The sequence below is a fragment of the Rutidosis leptorrhynchoides genome, chromosome 3, assembly GCF_046630445.1.
Source record: "Rutidosis leptorrhynchoides isolate AG116_Rl617_1_P2 chromosome 3, CSIRO_AGI_Rlap_v1, whole genome shotgun sequence".
NCBI lineage: Eukaryota > Viridiplantae > Streptophyta > Magnoliopsida > Asterales > Asteraceae > Rutidosis > Rutidosis leptorrhynchoides.
The window spans coordinates 244286240-244295643 of record NC_092335.1 but is presented as its reverse complement, the minus strand read 5'-3'; the positions used below and the strand labels follow the sequence as shown (position 1 = coordinate 244295643).

Genomic DNA, 9404 nt, shown 5'->3' with positions numbered 1-9404 from the left:
TGTCTAGAGCGTCACACAGGAGGCTGGCGGTGCTGTACTAATATCCTCCTCAACACACTCCAATATCAATCGCCTTGGGCCTAACTGCCCTGTTAATGGCTTGTTCTGATCAGCGCTGCTTTTCGATGAGTAAATTCTCAGAGGCCTCCTCATGTGAACTGGGATGTAAACTGAAGCTCTTGAACTTCGTATTCTGCCTGAACACATTCAACAAACTCGTAAGTACTAATAGCAATGTAACGACCCAAACCAAAACACAAACGAACCTGCGGAAAATATCAAATAAAAAAAATTTGTTTGTTCAGCATCTGGCCCGGCGCGCCAGATCCCCGCGCGGCGCGCCAAACTGGTCTGTCCCAAAATTCTTGAAATGCGAAAAAGATTGGCCACTTCCCGACATAAGACAAAACACTTTTAACAACATATTCAAATATGTAAAACTAACACATTCCATTAATAAAAATGAGTTTTATGAAGCGGGGCCCACATCGACCATTTTACGAGTTTAATACAAAATATGAGTTTCGGCCATCAAAAGTTTAAGTACCAAACTACACTACGAGCATGGTGTTTGGGATTAAACTACCCAAGTCTCGGTCAAACTCCAAAAGCTAATATCTCCAAAAGCGTTCCCTAATAACAACGAGATCTTTAATCCAAGATGATGCTCTTACCCTTGTCCACAACCGAACCTATAAAATGGTAAACAACGAGAGGGTAAGCTAACGCTTAGTGAATGCAATAATTATACACATACATATATAATATACCTACTTGCAATCACTTACTCAAACACCGCATACATGATAGCAACACAATTAGCTTATAATCTCGAATACGAGCTAGAAATCTCCAATACCATAAGCTAGCATAGCAATGCATATAAATATAACTCGAATTATATAATATGCTTACACTTACAACACAATAACCATGGTTAACCAATCATACAAAGGAATGGCGCTCGCGAAAACGCCATCGGTGTTCATAACATCCGTTAGGGTACTTAACACCTCGTATCACTAACCCCTAGGGTGGCACCTTAACACCTCGGTACTTCACCCCGAGTGGCATCTTAACACCTCGATGCTTCACTCATTATTTTACGGAGTGGTGTCTTAACACCTCGACACTACACCCCTAGGTGGCATCTTAACACCTCGATGCTTCACCCCGAGTGGCATCTTAACACCTCGATGCTTCACTCATCACGTGAAACGTGGTGTCTTAGCACCTCGACACTACACATTTCACGCTACAAAAAATAGATACATTATATACCTACACATATAATTATTCCACTCACCTCAAAATCTCTTGTGAAAAGATACCCGAGCTTGCAAAACCTCAATGTAACGTACCTATCACATTATACATATTATCAATCACAAACTCAAGTTGGTCAACCAATTCTTTCACCATTCTAAAGTCATTTTGACCCAAAGTGCAATCTCAATCCATTTGCACCCTTAACCCTAATTTTGGGTCAATTCATACCAAAACCCTAACATTAGCCATGATAGGTTTAAAACACATCTCAAAACAAGGTTTAGACATTAATCACAAACATTAACTAACTTAAGTCCACTTTGACCCATTTGACCAATTTAAGGTCTACACACCCATTTCGGGTTATTCACTAACCCACATAACACCCCTTTATATATATATAAGTGTGCTAGTAATTTGACTAACCAATTTAAGCTCATAAACATAAATTAATATTTTGAAAACCCTAGTTAGTCAACTTTGAGTCTACATGACCCAAATTCACCCAAAAACCCCTAATTCACTAACAAATGGGTTTTATGTGCAACACTACCCAAACCCTAACCCTTAATACAATTAAAGTAAGAAATTAGGTTTTATAACTTACCAACACAATCACCACGTAGCTAGTGACTAGATGAACGACTTTAGAACTCGCACCAAGACCCGATTCAACCTCCTTCTTCCTTTAATGGAGCTTTCTCACTCTAGAACTTCCTCTCTCTCTCTAGGATTTAATGGAAAGTGATAAGGTAGATGGAAATGGAGTAAATGAGACTCCAACAACTGATCCCAAGCCTTAAAGTCGGGTCCCATGTGAATTTACCAAAAAGCCCTTAAAATATCTAATTTAAAAGCAAAAGATGAGCTGTCAGCCCGTAATGGCGCGGCGAGCCACTGGCCCGCACGGCGCGCAGATTGTCCAGTCCAGATTCTTCTCTATTTTACAATACACAACGAAAACCCCCACAACTTGAATAACTTAATTACACATATGTACAATGAAATATTTCGGTCTTACAACTCTCCCCCACTTATTCGGATTGCGTCCTCGCAATCCAAGCCGCATGACAAGAAGGAAGATAAACCAACACGTACTCTTCGGGCTCCCAAGTAAACTTGGAACCTTTACTACGATGCCATTGAACTTTAAAAGTCCTCACCTCTTTATGTCTCAACCTTTTGACCTTTTCATCGAGTATGGCAATCGGTTCCTCAATATACTCTAACTTATTATTTAGCTCAATCTCGTCTAATGGTACCCAAGATGAATCATTCGCGAGACACTTACGGAGATGGGAAACATGAAATGTATTATGGATCCCAGCAAGCTCTTCGGGTAATTCCAAATGATACGCGACTTCACCAACACGAGCTAAAACCTTAAATGGTCTAATAAACCGAGGATCTAACTTTCCCCGTTTTCGAAATAAAATAATACCCTTCCATGGCGAAACCTTAAGCATCACCATGTCACCTTCTTGAAATTCGATCATTCGTCTACGTTTGTCGGCATACAACTTTTGCCTATCTTGAGCCTTTTTCAAATGCTCTCGAATCATATCAATTTTGCTATTCGTCTCTAAGACCAAATCGGTACTCCCGATTTCCTTCTGTCCCAATTCACCCCAACAAATCAGGGTTCGACACCTACGCCCATAAAGCATCTCATATGGCGGCATCCAGATACTAGTATGATAACTATTATTGTACGAGAATTCAACCAAAAGTAAGTGCTCGTCCCAACTACCACCAAAATCAATAATACACGCCCGTAACATATCCTCCAAAGTTTGATTCGTACGTTCGGTTTGACCGTCCGTTTGAGGATGATACGCCGTGCTCAATTTCAATTGTGTACCCATATCTTCATGAAACTTTTCCCAAAACCGAGATGTAAAACGAGTATCTCGATCCGAAATAATCGATATAGGAACTCCGTGTCGAGAGATGACTTCCTTGATAAACAACTTAGCCAAGGTCTCCGACGATATCGCTTCCTTAATGGGAAGAAACAAAGCACTTTTCGTCAATCGATCAACTATCACCCAAATTGAATCAAATTGGGTTCTCGCCGTTTTAGGTAACTTTGTAATGAAATCCATGGTAATGTGCTCCCATTTCCATTTCAGGATTTCTAACGATTGTAACTTACCATACGGCTTTTGGTGCTTGGTCTTAACTTGCAAACACGTGACGCATTGCTCAACATACTTTACAACATCACATTTCATGTCCAGCCACCAATAATCCTTCCTCAAATCAAGATACATCTTTGTTGCGCCCGGATGAATGGAATACTTTGACTTATGTACTTCATCAAGTAGCACTTGTCGATACTCACCCATCTTAGGCACCCACACTCTTCCTTGAAAGGACAACAAACCACGCGAACCCATAGTAATGAATTCCGATTGCCCCACAATTCGCTCCGCATGCTTGTTGTGAACGTAAGCCTCTATTTGAATCACACCAAGTTTTTCAAGAAAATCATTAGTAATAATCATACGTAACAATCCCAATCGTAACGCCGGGTGATGACTCTTTCGACTTAACGCATCCGCGACCACATTCGCCTTGCCCGGATGATAAAGTATTTCACAATCATAATCTTTTACCACATCCATCCACCTACGTTGACGATAATTCAAATCTCGTTGATTAAAGAGATGTTTCAAGCTCTTATGATCCGAATAAATCGTACTCTTAACACCATACAAGTAATGGCGCCAAATTTTCAACGCATGCACAACCGCCGCCAACTCAAGATCATGAGTCGGATATCTCGTCTCGTGTTCCTTTAATTGTCGAGAGGCATAAGCGATGACTTTACCCCTTTGCATAAGAACACACCCGAGTCCATTTTGTGAAGCATCACAATAAACCGTCATGTCTTCCACTCATTCCGGCAAAACTAACCCCGGAGCTTGACACAACTTCTCTTTTAGCAATTGAAAAGCAATTTCTTTCTCGTTCTCCCAAGTAAATCTCGCGTTCTTCCTCGTCAGTTTCGTCAATGAAGGATAAATCGACGATAATAACCGGCCAATCCGTGAAAACTTTGGACTTCCGTAGGCGTAGTCGGTTGTCTCCAACTCTTCACCGTCTCTATCTTCCCTGGATCTACTTGAATACCATCTTCGTTCACAATATGGCCAAGGAATTGAACCTCCCTTAGCCAAAATTCACATTTGGAGAACTTAGCATACAACTTCTCCTTTCGTAACGTCTTCAATACTTCACGCAAATGACGTTCATGTTCGTTCATACTCTTCGAATAAACAAGTATATCGTCAATGAACACAATTACCGACTTGTCCAACATAGGTTGGCACACTCGGTTCATAAGATCCATGAATGCCGCCGGTGCATTCGTAAGACCAAAAGGCATAACTACGAATTCAAAATGCCCATAATGCGTTCGAAAAGCCGTTTTCTCGATGTCTTCCTCACGGACCCGCATTTGGTGATAGCCGGATCGTAGGTCGTTTTTAGAGAAATACGTTGAACCTTGGAGTTGGTCAAACAAATTGTCAATCCGAGGTAATGGATAACTATTCTTAATCGTCACTTTATTTAACTCCCGATAATCGATGCCCATCCGCATACTACCATCCTTCTTCTTTACAAATAAAATCGAAGCGCCCCATGGCGAAGCACTCGGTCGAATAAAACCCTTCTCAATCAATTCTTGGGTTTGATTCAATAACTCCTGCATTTCTGTCGGCACTAAACGATAAGGAGTTTTAGCAATAGGAGTAGCTCCCGGAACCAACTCAATGCGAAATTCAACTTGTCTTTCCGCCGGAACACCCAGTAACTCGTCCGGAAAAACGTCTTTGAATTCACTAACCACCGGAATTTAACGAATGGGTGGTGACTCATCCTGAGTATCAACAACATGGGCAAGAAAGGCCATGCCACCACTATCGAGGAGACGACGTGCCCGTGTAAAAGTGCATATCGGCACAAGTCTTCTACGCTTATCACCGTGAATAATTAACTCTCCCCCACTTGGGGTCTTCACATGAATAAATTTTTCATGGCATGTAATATCGGCTCTATTATGATCGAGCCAATCCATACCCACAACAATATCAAAATCGCCCAAGGTCATCGGAATGAGATCTATCTTAAAGTTTTCGGCACCAAACACAACATCACAATTTTTACACACATCAACTACTAGCACCGTCTTGCCGTCCGCTATTTCGACTTCTACCGGACGACTTAACTTAGCTAACGATCTATTAAGTTTAGGCACAAATTTAGGAGACACAAATGACAAATTTGCACCGCTATCGAAAAAAATCCTTGCCGGATTAGAATTGACCATGAAAGTACCAGAAACAACTTCGTTCGATTGTTTGGCTTCATCATTGGTCATCAAATAGTTGCGACCCCTAGCCGTACCCGCCGCCTTCTCTAACCGCTTCACATTATCGTTTCGCAAATCGGGACACTCCGGCTTCTTATACCCTTCTTTACCGCAATTAAAACAAGTGACCTTGTTTTCGAAAGATGGTTTAGGACATTCACGAGCCATATGACCCGGTTGCCCACAATTGTAGCACGCATAAGAAAAACCCCCGGAAGCGCCCTTCTTCATGCTATTAACACTCTCGGAACCCTTCTTGTTCTTGTTCTTCTTGTTTGAAAAGTTAGAATGACTAGAACCTTCAAACTTTCTTTTGGAAAGCGTGAAATCACTTTTTCTTGGAACATCCGGCTCAAAACCCCGAGCCAATTCAAATAACTCATCAAAAGAATTAGCCATACCCCGACTAATCTTGCCCTTGAACTCATCATTCAAAGTACGGTAGAAATCTTTCATTAGCTTGTGATCGTCACCCACATATTCCGGACAAAAATGAGTTTTTGCCAAAAAGGTAGACTTGAGTGTGACCAAGTCCATTGAACCTTATTGCAAATGGTGCAACTCGTCCAGGATTCTATCAAGGTCGGAAGAAGTTCGGTATTCTCTAAAGAATTCCTTCTTAAACTCCTCCCATGTCAAGCTCATGCATTGTTCTTCACCATATAAATTGATTTTATCGTCCCACCACAACTTGGCTTCTTCCCTCAACATACTAGAACCATACCTCGCCTTCTTTTCGGGAGGACACTCCGCGGTACGGAAAGCCCCCTCGATATCGGAAATCCAACACGTGCTTTTCAACGGATCTCGCACCCCATTAAACATCGGGGGTTGAGCGTCCTTGAAGTTCTTGTAGTGAAAGTCTCGCCTCCCTTCGCCTCCTTCACCACGAGGATAAACATTTCTAGCGTCAAGTTCCTCTTCGACAGTGGCCTTCATTCATTCATTAATTAAATCGGTTATTTGCTCGTCAACCGACTCTTTGAAAACTTTCCTCACGCTAACAAGAAAATCCTCCTTGTAGTTCTTCAAGATGGCCTCAACCTTGGTCGTGAATTCGGAGTCCTCGCTTGTACCTCCGATATCGTTATCGTGTCCGTTTCTCGTCTTCATTCTATAAAATGGAAAAGGTTAAACAAAGAACGAAAGGACATAACACGTAAGTATACATGTACACCACGCCACCCCATCTTGCTCAACAATAATCGTACATTGCTTGTTTGATACGATTTGCACCCGTAAAAACGGTAGCTAATCGTTGTTACGCGAGCACGTCGCATTAACTCGCTAGTACCACGTCTATCTCGCTTGATGATTGCTAAAACAACACAAAGCAATTAGTGAATGGTTAATTCACATAAACACTAGCACTAACAATTCTCTTTCCGACCTAAAGTCCTGCAAGTCCCGCATAAAGCGTACACACAGTAAAGTCTAAGTCTAGGCACATATCTCAAGTCGCCTAAATCCCTTAGACCATGCTCTGATACCACTTGTAACGACCCAAACCAAAACACAAACGAACCCGCGGAAAATATTAAATAAATAAAAAATTTGTTTGTTCAGCATCTGGCGCGGCGCGCCAGACCCCCGCGCGGCGCGCCAAACTGGTCTGTCCCAAAAGTCTTGAAATTCGAAAAAGATTGGCCAATTCCCGACATAATTAGACAAAACGCTTTTAACAACATATTCAAATATGTAAAACTAACACATTCCATTAAAAAAATGAGTTTTACGAAGCGGGGCCCACATCGGCCATTTTACGAGTTTAATACAAAATATGAGTTTCGACCATCAAAAGTTTAAGTACCAAACTACACTACGAGCATGGTGTTTGGGATTAAACTACCCAAGTCTCGGTCAAACTCCAAAAGCTAATATCTCCAAAAGTGTTCCCTAACAACAACGGGATCTTTAATCCAAGATGATGCCCTTACCCTTGTCCACAACCGAACCTATAAAATGGTAAACAACGAGAGGGTAAGCTAACGCTTAGTGAATGCAATGATTATACGCATACATATATAATATACCTACTTGCAATCACTTACTCAAATACCGCATACATGCTAGTAAAACAATTAGCTTATAATCTCGAATACGAGCTAGAAATCTCCAATACCACAAGCTAGCATAGCAACGCATATAAATATAACTCGAATAATATAATATGCTTACACTTGCAACACAATAACCATGGTTAACCAATCGTACAAGGGAATGGCGCTCGCAAAAATGCCATCGGTGTTCATAACATCCGTTAGGGTACTTAACACCTCGTATCACTAACCCCTAGGGTGGCACCTTAACACCTCGGTACTTCACCCCGAGTGGCATCTTAACACCTCGATGCTTCACTCATTATTTTATGGAGTGGTGTCTTAACACCTCGATACTACACCCCTAGGTGGCATCTTAGCACCTCGATGCTTCACCCCGAGTGGCATCTTAACACCTCGATGCTTCACTCATCACGTGAAACGTGGTGTCTTAGCACCTCGACACTACACATTTCATGCTACAATAAATAGATACATTATATACCTACACATATAATTATTCCACTCACCTCAAAATCTCTTGTGAAAAGATACCCGAGCTTGCAAAACCTCAATGTAACGTACCTATCACATTATGCATATTATCAATCACAAACTCAAGTTGGTCAACCAATTCTTTCACCATTCTAAAGTCATTTTGACCCAAAGTGCAATTTCAACCCATTTGCACCCTTAACCCTAATTTTGGGTCAACTCATACCAAAACCCTAACATTAGCCATGATAGGTTTAAAACACATCTCAAAACAAGGTTTAGACATTAATCACAAACATTAACTAACTTAAGTCCACTTTGACCCATTTGACCAATTTAAGGTCTACACACCCATTTCGAGTCATCCACTAACCCACTTAACACCCCTTTATATATATATATATATATATATATATATATATATATATATATATATATATATATATATATATATATATATATATATATATATATATATATATATATATAAGTGTGCTAGTAATTTAACTATTCAATTTAAGCTCATAAACATAAATTAATACTTTAAAAACCCTAGTTAGTCAAGTTTGAGTCTACATGACCCAAATTCACCCAAAAACCCCTAATTCACTAACAAATGGGTTTTATGTGCAACACTACCCAAACCCTAACCCTTAATACAATTAAAGTAAGAAATTAGGTTTTATAACTTACCAACACAATCACCACGTAGCTAGCGACTAGATGAACGACTTTAGAACTCGCACTAAGACCCGATTCAACCTCCTTCTTCCTTTAATGGAGCTTTCTCACTCTAGAACTTCCTCTCTCTCTCGGATTTAATGGAAAGTGATAAGGTAGATGAAAATGGAGTAAATGAGACTCCAATAACTGATCCCATGCCTTAAAGTCGGGTCCCATGTAAATTTACCAAAAAGCCTTTAAAATATCTAATTTAAAATCAAAAGATGAGCTGCCAGCCCGTAATGGCGCGGCGCGCCACTGGCCCGCGCGGCGCGCAGATTGCCCAGTCCAAATTCTTCTCTATTTTACAATACACAACAAAAACCCCCACAACTTTAATAACTTAATTACACATATGTACAATGAAATATTTGGGTCTTACACGCAAGTATGGCGCTTAGTTGTTAGTGCACAGAGATAATATTTTTGTAAACTGAAAATAATTGAAATAAAAATAAAGAAAATAAAAGGATAAGCAAGGGATGCCTCCAAAGAGTGCT

At 40.6% G+C, this 9404-nt stretch overlaps 1 long non-coding RNA gene across 1 annotated transcript; it reads right to left on the bottom strand.

The window, feature by feature from the left end:
• Positions 1 to 7474: 7474 nt before the first annotated feature.
• On the bottom strand, positions 7475 to 8987 carry LOC139899570 (uncharacterized). The gene is made up of 3 exons (XR_011777586.1): positions 8875 to 8987; positions 8217 to 8271; positions 7475 to 7602 (listed from the first exon to the last, which is right to left on the bottom strand). It is a non-coding gene; the product is annotated as an uncharacterized lncRNA (long non-coding RNA).
• Positions 8988 to 9404: the final 417 nt, after the last annotated feature.